Source organism: Alnus glutinosa, chromosome 14 (genome assembly GCF_958979055.1).
Source record: "Alnus glutinosa chromosome 14, dhAlnGlut1.1, whole genome shotgun sequence".
NCBI classification, from domain to species: Eukaryota; Viridiplantae; Streptophyta; class Magnoliopsida; order Fagales; family Betulaceae; genus Alnus; species Alnus glutinosa.
The window spans coordinates 10796829-10808519 of record NC_084899.1 but is presented as its reverse complement, the minus strand read 5'-3'; the positions used below and the strand labels follow the sequence as shown (position 1 = coordinate 10808519).

At 41.0% G+C, this 11691-nt stretch overlaps 1 pseudogene; it reads right to left on the bottom strand.

Moving 5' to 3' along the window:
- Positions 1 to 10608: 10608 nt before the first annotated feature.
- On the bottom strand, positions 10609 to 11477 carry LOC133856557 (fasciclin-like arabinogalactan protein 12; annotated as a pseudogene).
- Between the last annotated feature and the right edge of the window lie 214 nt (positions 11478 to 11691).

The window sequence follows — 11691 nt, the reverse complement described above, 5'->3', positions numbered from 1 at the left end:
TGCACGCCATGTTGCGTGACGCCTTCGGCGTGCACGATGTTCTTGAAGCCGTCAGTACTCTTCCGCAAGAAGTTGACGAAGATACCTCTTGCGGGGACGCATTGAAGTACAAAGAGCTGTTAAAGACCGCCGAGAAGCCCCTTCACCCTGGTACAAAGCATAGTAAATTGAGTGCTACTGTACACATGTACAATTTGAAGTGCGTTGGAGGTATTAGTAACAAGATTTTTTCAGACATTCTCGAATTTATCAATCAGTTGTTGCCTCCTTGCGATGAGACATTGCCAGATAACACGTATGAGGCCAAAAAGTTCCTAAGTGGCATGGGTCTGGGGTATGAGAAGATTCCAGCGTGTAGTAATGACTGTATGTTATTCTGAAAAGACAATAAAGAATTAGATTCATGTACCGTATGTGGAGAGTCTAAGTGGAGGGCTGATACACATGTAGATTATGATGGTGAGATCATATCAGCGAGAAAAAATGCCCGGTGAAGATCTTGAGGTGGTTTCCACTCATCCCACGGTTGCAGAGGTTATTCATGTCTGAGCATACTGCGCCCTATATGAGATGGCATGCAGAAGGCCGCACTAGGGATGGCGTATTGAGGCACCCGGCCGACGGTGAGGCATGGAGATCGTTTGACATTTTACATCCAGATTTTATGGCAGAGAGTAGGAACGTTCGGCTTGGTTTGACAGCAGATGGATTTAATCCATTTGGGAACATGAGCACATCCCACAGCACATGGCCCGTAATGCTTGTGACGTACAATTTGCCACCTTGGATGTGCATGAAACAGTCGTCCTTCATCGTTTCCCTGGTTATCCCTGGACCGAACTCACCAGGTATGGATATTGATGTTTACCTTCAGCCATTGATTGATGAGTTGCTGGAACTGTGGAATGTAGGGGTACGAACATTCGATGCTTCAAAGAAGGAAAATTTTATTATGCGATCCCAGTTGATGTGAACGATAAACGACTTGCCAGCGTATGCAGATTTATCTGGTTGGCCTAACAGGGGTGCGAAGGCATGCCCTTGCTGTATGCAATCGACGCGTTCTATACGCTTAAAGAACGGATGCAAATTTTGCTATATGGGGCACAGGAGATACCTACCGCCAGAACATCTGTGGCGGCTGAACAGGCGGACATTTGACGGTATTGAAGAATTTGACAGCGCGTCGATTGTGCCATGCGGAGACGAGGTTCTCCAACAGTTGGACGGAGTTGCGTTTGGGGATGAGACCGCGGGTAAGAAGAAGAAACGGAAGAAGCGGAAGAAGGGTGCAGGGAGTTCCGATGTTATATGGAAGAAGAAAAGTATATTTTTCAGATTGCCGTATTGGAAAGACAATTTGCTTCGGCACAATCTTGATGTTATGCACATAGAGAAAAATGTCATGGACAATATACTTGGCACTATTTTGGATATAAAAGGGAAAACGAAGGACAACTTGGCAGCTCGGCTGGACTTGTAGGAAATGGGGTTGAGACCTAAGTTGCATCCGTTCACGGCCGCCAATGGTAAAACGTATATTCCCGCTGCCTGTCACACCATGTCTAGAGAGGACAAAGAAAATTTTCTGAAGGTTCTTTGAAATGTGAGGGTCCCAGACGGATACGCCTCGAACATTTCACGATGTGTTCGGCTCAAGGACCGTACAATTTCCGGCTTGAAGAGCCATGATAGCCACATACTGATGCAACAGCTTCTCCCAATTGCACTGCGTAAGTCATTGCCTGATAAAGTTGTTAGACTTCTTGTGGAGATTTCTGCATTTTTTAGAGGCATATGCTCAACAAAGCTATCACAAGAAGATATGGACCGACTGCAGGGTGACGTCTGTATCACTTTGTGCAAGCTAGAACAGATATTCCCTCCAGGGTTTTTTACCAGCATGGTCCACTTGGTCGTGCATCTTGTGCGCGAGTGTAGACTGGGTGGACCCGTGCAGTATAGATGGATGTACCCGGCAGAGAGGTAAAATTCGGCGTAATATGTAAATATATATTTTTATTTAATTGTAATCCTAATTGACGACAATTAAATTGTCGTGTATGTGTTTACATCAGGAGTCTGGGGAATTTCAAATCTAATGTGCGCAATAAAGCAGCTCCTGAGGGGTGCATTGCGGAGGGGCACATAGCGACCGAGCTGGTAACGTTCTGTTCAAGGTATCTGAATAACGCACCAACATTCCACAACAGACCTCAGAGAAATCCTGATGGATCCAAGGGGGCGGGCACGCGTGTTACCATGAACCGGTTGATAATGCACCAGATTCATCGTTATATTGTGTTCAACTCTGAAGAGTTTCACAATTTGCGGACGTAAGTAGTCCTAACCTTATATTTAGCAAAATTCGAATAAAAGTATTAATAACAATTATTACATAATTGTATACGCTGAATGTAGGATGTACAAAGACGCGCTTAGGCGATCATGCACTAGGGGTCGCATTACGGAGGCTCTTATTGAAGCACAACATCATGAGCAGTTCTGCGAATGGTACCGTGCATATGTAAGGAAATAGTTGTAAATGCCACCTTGGATAAATTTATGCGGGTTCAATATAATTACCCAATGTGATGTTTAATATTTGTAATTAAAACATAGGTCGATGGCCTGGACGATCAACGTAGGGAGGAATTGGGCCACATGTTGGTTATGCGTTGTAGAGGGCTAAAGGAGACAGCGGTGAAGTACAACAGGTACGTGGTAAATGGAAAATTATTTCGCACGCTTGCTCATGATGTGGGAAGGAGGACTCAGAACAGCGGCGTATGTGTTCCTACCGTTGAAGGCGAAACGTACTACGGGCAGTTAACCGATATATTTGAGGTCGAGTACTATGACAGGACTACGTACGTCCTATTTAAGTGCAATTGGGGAGACCCCACAATGGACAGAGGATTCACAATAGACGAGTATGGCCTAGTGTTTGTCAACTTCAATCACCTCGTCCACAGGGGAGAACAGATTCAGGACGAGCCGTACGTGCTTACATCTCAGGTGGATCAAGTATTCTACGTAGAAGATGGAAGGAACCCAAATTGGGTTTGTGCGGTTAGGACCAAACCGCGCAACGTGTACGACGTTGGACAGGGGGATGGGAGTAATGAGGATGGTACAACCTACCATGAGTGCGTACCGCTCGTACTAGCCATTGATGACCTACCAGATACGAATGATGAATTCGAGTACGACAGGCCCGACATAGATCCGATTGAAGCTCCCGTGATACAATGATTGATGTATTTGTTGTGAGTATAATTAGCTTGAACTCAATACACTTGACTGATATATATATTGTTTGTACAATTTGCTTGTACTCAATACAAATTTTTATTAATTGCATAAATTTCGTTGTTCTTTAGTATGTTCATTAAAAATATATTAAAAAAACATATTCTAATTAATTTGTCTGCATTTGTTCGCAGGTATTGATGGACCAGAGACCCCCTCATTATGCGTATCGGGCACCTAGCCCACCCGTGCCCCCCATGACCACGCCCACTGTTTCGACGGCATTGTATTCTGCAGCGTGGCCACACCACCCAGACGGGGCTTATAGACCATTGTTGCCGGGTACGGTGGCCGTGCCCACGTCAGATCACGAGCAGACCAGCACAGCTGGACCTTGCAGCTCTCCATTGTCGGAGCTGCCGACATTATCTCAGATAGGGTTCACCCAACCGGGTAACGCCTATCGATGGTGGGTGAGAGAGGGGATAGGGTCACAGGGTTATGCGCCGTACTTTCCGTATACGTATAGTGGACCTATGACGTGTAACCCTGATAGTGAGACGCCGGATGGTAGATTTCCACTGTCACAGACCGGGGAGATGCAGATGCCGGCCGTGGGGTTGGGACAGATACCGGCACAGGCGGCGATGCATGGCCAGATTTTGGGGGCGAGACAGGGCCCGGGGCATGTAGAGAGCCAGATGCCTTTATCTGGTGAGAGCCAGATGCCACTTTCCGATGAGAGTCAGATGCCAGATGTGGGGGGGAGCCAAAGTACCCATGAGGAGGACATTGCGATGTTGGGTACCGATCAGTTGGCCCCCGGTAGTCCCGAGGATATGGATTCAGATGATGATCAGCAGGCTCCACCAGCCGGAGGGGTTGGCGAGGAGGTTGCAGGCGACCCAGCAACCCAGCACATACGGATTGAGCAGATTCGGTTGATGGGTAAGTACATATTTAGACATCCTTAAAACTCATATTGTGTTACCAAATTTTTTTTTTTTTTGTTTAGAAAAAAATAAATATTTGATTACAAATTGTTTATATATATATATATATATATATATATATATATATATATATATATATATATATATATATGTTCTTTAGTCTTATGATTAAATGTTGAATATTTCTTTCATTAGGGTACAACCTAGACGGGACCATTTATTATGAGGTGATTGACGACCCAGCGAGAAACTGGGTCCTCCCGAGGGGGAAGAAGGTTGTATTGCAGTACAATGCTGCTATACAACCTGTAGGACGGGCTTGCAATCGATTTCGGCGGGCTGAGGGCAAGATGATCAGGAGTGGGTCCTACATACACATGCGGGACGAATGGGCGAGGGTAAATAGGCAGATTAAGCAGGCAATGTGGGACGCGCTGATGGTATGTCTATGAATATAATTTAATTATTTATTTGAATTAAACTTGAGATTAATGTTTTTCTTAAAGTTTTTAAACCTATAAAAATGTGTTGAATGTGCAAGAGGAGTTCTATCTACCTGTATCAGTAGACGCGCGCAGGTCACAACAGGAGGCTTTATGTGATATTGGCCGTAAGCACCGCTCGTGGAAGTCGAGGTTCAAAACCAAACTATGTATTAGAGACAGTGACACGCCCGAGAGTATCCGTACGAGAATGCCGGACGGTTTTTTTGGCAACTATGACGCAGAAGATGTAAAGTTCCTGCTGACAGATTGGTGCCGTGAGCATAAAATCGTATGTAGGCCAAGAAAATGTTGTGGTTTTTTAATAACAGTTCATTTAATTTTAGTTTTAATTTAAGTGTGTTAATGCTTACATTTTTATTTTCATGTTAAATGCGTAGGCAACCTCTGAACGGATGAAGAGGCTGCGCGAGCAGAATGACCTTCCTCATTGTACGGGATCTAAAAGTTATGCCAGATTTAATCACGAGGAGGTATGAAAATATATATGTTTATGTTTTTAATATTTGTTGCTAATTGTTTTTATTTTTCTTTATACTATTTTTATCGCTATCTGTTTGTTATATATGTCAACTGCATGACGACAGACATGTACATCTGGCACGCCCCCCACTCGCGCCGCGTCGTTCGTGAAGACCCACACAAAGAAGGACGGCACTTACGTGAACGAACGTACACGGGTCCTATGCGTATGCTACTGATTTAATTTACTATTATTTTTAAAATTATGTGTGATTTGTCATTATTCAATATATGACTTTTTCATGTTGACGACGTACAGGAGAGGATGACGCAGAGTTTATCCAGTGATCCAGCCGCCACGCAAAGCGTCTCCGCAGACACGGTGCGTTGGGCACCGAACGACGCTTACGAACAGGCGGTTGGGAGGCCTAAGTATGCAGGGAGGGTTCGGCAGGTTGGGCCGAACGTCACACCTGTTCGGGGGACATGTTTCTCATATAGGCCTCCGTCACAAGGGGGACCATCTCAGGGCAGGTCTCGGGATTGGGCCGAACACACTCGGAAGATGGAAGAGATCCAAGCGGAGCTACAGGCTGAGCGAGCGAGGAATGACCTGTTGGAGCAGCGCATGCGACAGGTTGAGGTCTTCATGTCCTCCATGGGAGCATCAGCACCATGTCTTGGTACGCCTTCACCTGCACACGTAGGTAGTACGTCGTCTGTTAGTAGTGCATCTGCATGTATGATTTATATTGTGTGTAGGACAAAATTAATTTCAATTTATTTTAATTACCCCTTTAATTTTGCAAGTAATATTATATACTTTAATTTTCTATATTATTTGCAGGTAATTCGACAACGGTTGGTACGTTGTCGCCTGTTGGACGACGGCTGAGCCAACATTCCATTGTCGCTACACCTTCGCCCGCTACACCATTCCTTGCGCAGCAATCGCCGGTTGGCGAGAACACGCCTGGGACGGTACCTCGTGATTCGCAGGGACGCCCTTCAGATTTGTAGATATTTTGTGTAATTAATTTTTATGTGTAAATATATGCGTAGTTAACGAATACGTTATTAACTTATGATTTTTGTAATATTATTTTGTGCTGTTTTTTGGTAAAATCAATATTGCTTTATTTGTGGTCGGAAATAATAAAATTTGAAATAACGAAAATTTATTATACCAAATAATTTTAAATAACCAATACCAAAACTAAATTGAAAAAAAAAATCCAAATTGGATTTTTTATTTAATTAAATTTTTTATTTAATTATATAATCGTATTTTTAATTTAATTTAAAAATACAATTAAATAATTAAATTAAAAATTTATTTAAATGAAAAATTCAATTTGGATTTTTTTTATAAAAAAAAAAAACAATTTGACACGTGTATGTGATACACGTGTCAAATTTGACACGTGTATTACAATACACGTGTCAAGACTCTTTGACACGTGTATTGAGATACACGTATCAAATTTGACACGTGTATCACATACACGTGTCAAAATGGTTTGACACGAATATTTAAAATACTCGTGTCAAACAGTTTGACACGTGTATTTGCGATACACGTGCCAAACCAATTTGACACGTGTATCTCAATACACGTGTCAAATTGTGCACTTAATGTCGTGCACATTTGACACGCGTCTTACGCGTGTCAAAGTGCACGTGTCTAAATGTTTGACACGTGTACAACACTGTACACGTGTCAACCTACCTCTATTTTTGTAGTGATTACACCACTATTTTGGTTGAAACAAAATCGGCCCATTTCAAATTGATTCCTGACCAAAAAACTGATAAGACACTCTACATGAGCGTCTACTTTGATAAGATCCTCCTTCTCAAAGATTGGGGTGAACATCCTTCCCAACCCAGAATGCTTGCCAATTCTGAGTTGTCCTATTCTTATTATGATTATATATATATATATATATATATATATATATATATATATATATATATATATATATATATATATATATATATATATATATATTCTTTTTCAACCTACTCCAAGATTGCCAGCAACATCACAATAGAATTATAAACTGCACAGCAGTTCACAAGCCTCTCATACCATTAAATTAAAGTAGCCGGCCAAAGTCCCTCTAAGGGCTATAGAAAATTTTGGAGTTGTAATACATTCCCTTACCCAATTAACATACCTCAAAGGAACTCTTGATACGATTCTATTTGTCTTGTATGGCTTAAATAGAATCTTTAACTATGTATATATTATAAGCTTTTGGATATCTTCTCATTCCAAGCTAGTTTTCAATGATCTACACAAAATTTGTATCATTTGATATCAAAGACCGACACTCTCCAAGATACGCAACTTTTCGCTAAGCTCCGATCCAAAATTCTCAAATTTTCCCGGTATTGATACTATTAAGAGTCTTTGCTATCTCTGAAAAAATGTAAATAAATTATAATGAGCAACCTCAGTAAGTAGAAATAATATATTAATCAAGAGAGTGATATCGAGCCGTTTACCCCTTCGAATTATGCACAAAACTTAATAAAACAATTTTCAATATTTTCAAAACAAGATATGAAATATTTCATTTAATTTGTAGCATTCAATAACTATGAGAATAATTTGTGCACATGAGTAACCATTTTTATTGTGAGGAATAAAATAATGCAATGATTCAAATCTATTAAAACCATCTCCCAAATGTCATATACTCGTTGTCAAAAGTTTTCACCCCGTCTAACTGGGTTGTGCGGTCCCCATATTGGGATTGAAACCTCTTCTCGGGCAAGAAGAAATGGTGTGCTGTCGCAGGCACCCAAAAATAAAACCTTACTTGTGAAAATATATATATAGCAGTGGAAGTAAGGGTCAATCCCACGGAGAGTAATTAGCCGAGTTTTATGCTACGTGAACAAGGATGGGGGGGGTTTTGAGTATGAAAATAATTTTAAGAAAAATAACTAAAAAACAATTCAAATTAAAATATTAATCAAGTAAAGAAACATTGGTCTAAGTCAACTTCCACCATCGAAATTTGGCAACTGATCATCGATGCAAATATATATCAATTCATGCTTTGAATATTCACCGTTGGAACTGTTTTCCTATCTCTCCTTAGTCGTAGTTAATTAGAAGACAGACGCTCTAATTAACCCTAACTACTAAACAACCTAAGACAAGCACTATAGGTTTAATCTAGTAGCAGCCTTAAGAATTAGAGAGATCGACGAAGCGAAACAACACAAGCACAAGCGGTTGCATTTAATTTCGTCGGATGTTCTTCCTAAAATTTAATAATCGCTGAGAAGCAGCAAATCATTAAATCTTAGTTGCTTCACAGATTGGAGGGATCAAACAATTACGGATTTGATATCCAACCTAGCAATAGATTGCAACGAATAATAAACTAGTAGTACTCCTAGCAATTAAACGAGACAATCATGAAAATAAGTATAGAAGAACATCTGATACTCAAAGCATAAATTGAACAATAAAAACAAATTAGATCTCACAGTTTTATTGATTCCGAGGCTTTCGTTTCCTTCGACCAATTATGAAAGTTTAGCCACGCAAGGCCATGACTCAAAAAAATTAGAGAAGAGGGGAGAAGATGGAAGATAGATGATGTCTTGTATGTCATGGTTCCCCCTTTTTATACACGTTTCATCCCATATGTTAGAAGCCTAGGAAATCTCCTAAAGAAATACTATCCTAAAATAACAATACACAAATCTAATTTATTAAGGAAAGTATTAAACATAAAATAAAGGCTAGGATAACTAGGAAGGTGATGATTTCAATGTGGACTTTTGTTGCCATATACTTTATCGATTCTTTCCTTGTTTAAGTCCCCACAAATCAGCCAAGTATGGAGAGAAATCAAATTGCCTTGTCATGGAAAGAGATGCTCCTTTTATGTTGTCTTCTTCCACGTGGTCCCCACAAATCTCTTCTTTAATTCCATGGTTCACCACGCATCTTTTCTCTCCTTTTCTTTTGCTTGACTTGTCATTTATTGCTTGGCTTGGCTGGAATTGATTGGATGATTATGGAAAGTCTCAAAGTAAAGAAATTTCCATATCTGAAAACTTCCGCAATTAAACCGCATCAGATCCACATCAGAGCGTCAACTTCAAGCCCGATTTCGACCTTGATACATTCAGTATCTCTCAAAATGCCAAACATAAAAGTCGTAGATCGTTTTCTTGGTGTTCCACAGCATCTTGAATCGTCTCAATCGGAGCTTTAATGAGAGAGTTATGCCCAGATTACGAACTGATGTCAAATCTGTCCAAAATCGCCCAATTAGCTTTGTTTTGCATTTAATGCCTCAATTTGCATCCTAAATCAAAATATAAGAATATTGAGTATATTTAGGCATTAAATAAGTATAAGAGATTAAATATTAAGGGGAAAAATACGACATTTTACATTCTCATCAAGAAATGACCCTCCTTGGAGTCTTTAATTAGCCATGGGGTTGCCCATATAATTTCTGAAGAATTCACCCATAACCGATTACTATGTTGCCTCTCCTTGCAAGCCAATTTCCAATTGTGAATTCTACTCAAGGTTTATATTATTTGGTATTAAAGCCAGCCACTACATCAAGTATGAGATCGAATGCAGTTTGTCGAGTATGGGATCGAATGATATATATAGTGTATATATATTGGTTTGGTCCTCTGTATTTTCTGAAATGCCATGGTTCAGCTTTGTAGGTTGAAGGTTGCATTGAGATATTCAACATTGCTATATGGCGTAGATTCATATTCTAAGTTCTTTGAAGGTAAACCGCAACTTAATGAAGAACATGGCTTCTAACTTAAAACCAGGGAATCCACTAACATTAGATACAGATAGAGAGAGAGAGAGAGAGAGAGAGAGAGAGATTTATTCCAATTTGGATTTGTTTACCGAAATTGAAACTGCATCTTTGGCTGTGAGACTATTTAGCTGAATAGAGAGTCTAAATTCAAGTAAATATACATATTGAAAGTGTAAATTTATTAATTTTTAGTCTTTGGAAGATGTCGCCACAACGAGCAAAAAACTCATCGGAAGTTGACTGAGAGTATGACTGATCGGTGTAACTTTGTAAATACACCATGTACATCAATGGGAGATGATCACTTTTGAAGATTAAATGGTTGGTTCTCTTCTTTTTATGGCACTTTGAATGTATTGTTGGATGTAAGTATGGCTCTCCCAACTTCCAAGTATATGGATTATAGTACATTTAGGACAAGCTTAACCAAAAAAGAAAAGAAAAAAAGAAAAAAGAAAAAAGAAAAAAAGATGGGACAGTTAAGGAAAGAAGGCAATTATTTTGAAAACACTTGGTGCTGTTCACAATCGTTCAACCCAACTCAGAAAATCTTGCAGCCCCTAGACAATGGGGTTCTCACCAGAGTAAATAGAGCTACTACATGCATATAAACCATCAAGTTCCTTTCATCACAAAGAATGCAACCACAACAACTCCAATGGACTTCAACATTCTATGCCTGCTGAGACTTACTGCAGCAGCCTCGTCCACTTTGGTAGCACCAGCTGGCGGACTCACCGGAGCATCCTCCTTTGTCGCCTTAGGCTTCGATGACGTTGGTGCGGGGGCTGTAACTACTTTTTTAGGCTTAGGATTGAAAATGTCCAGCGGAAGAAGCACTTTGCTGACCTGATAAATAGCAAGCTTGTCATCCGAATACACTGTGTCGCCCAATGTGGTGTTCACAAGGCCAGTCGAGATGTTCACTTGGTTTCCAGCAGTGGTAATGTTTAGTGGAAACGCACCGGCGCTGATATCTCCGGCTTCTGTAGGCACTGGATTGCTCAAAGTTTGGAAGTTTGACAGGGTAACAACGGTGTTCAAGATATGAAACTGTATTAGTTGGGTCTTTTGTAGGTCAGATAGAGAGTTTATAGTCCCCGGTTTAAGGTTCGAAAATGCGGCATCAATAGGAGCAAAGATAGTAAACCCAATGTTTGAATTGTTGAGCTACCATAAAGTTGCTTAGCCACACCTGTGCTCTTTAAGAGGCGAACAAAGACTGAGTACCCATGGGCCTTTTCGAGGATTTTGGTGACATCGATGGCCGAACCGGTCTGCACTGGGACCTGGGCGGGCTGGGCTGGGGCTTTGGCAGGCTGGGTCGGGGGATTGGCAGGCTGGGCCGGGGGATTGGCGGGCAGGGCCGGGGCATCGGCAGGCTGGGCTGGAGCTGCGGCCGGCTGGGCTGAAGTTGCGATGCAATGGAAATGGAAGAGAAACACAAGCAGAATTGAGAGGAAGGAGACGGCCTGTTTGGTCATCTTTGTGGTGGTACTACATGAAATTTACAAATGCAGGAGTGTTTGATAGGAGTGGGGGAAGGAGGAGGAGGGGGCTTTTATGAAGGCTGGAGATAGTTTAGTTAGGTGAAAGGGTATAATTCTAGTTACAAATCCTTAATTAGTTGTTGTCAATTTATCTGTCTTGGAAAGGTGGAGGAATGAAATGGATAGAATGAGAGCTTTCGGCTAGTTT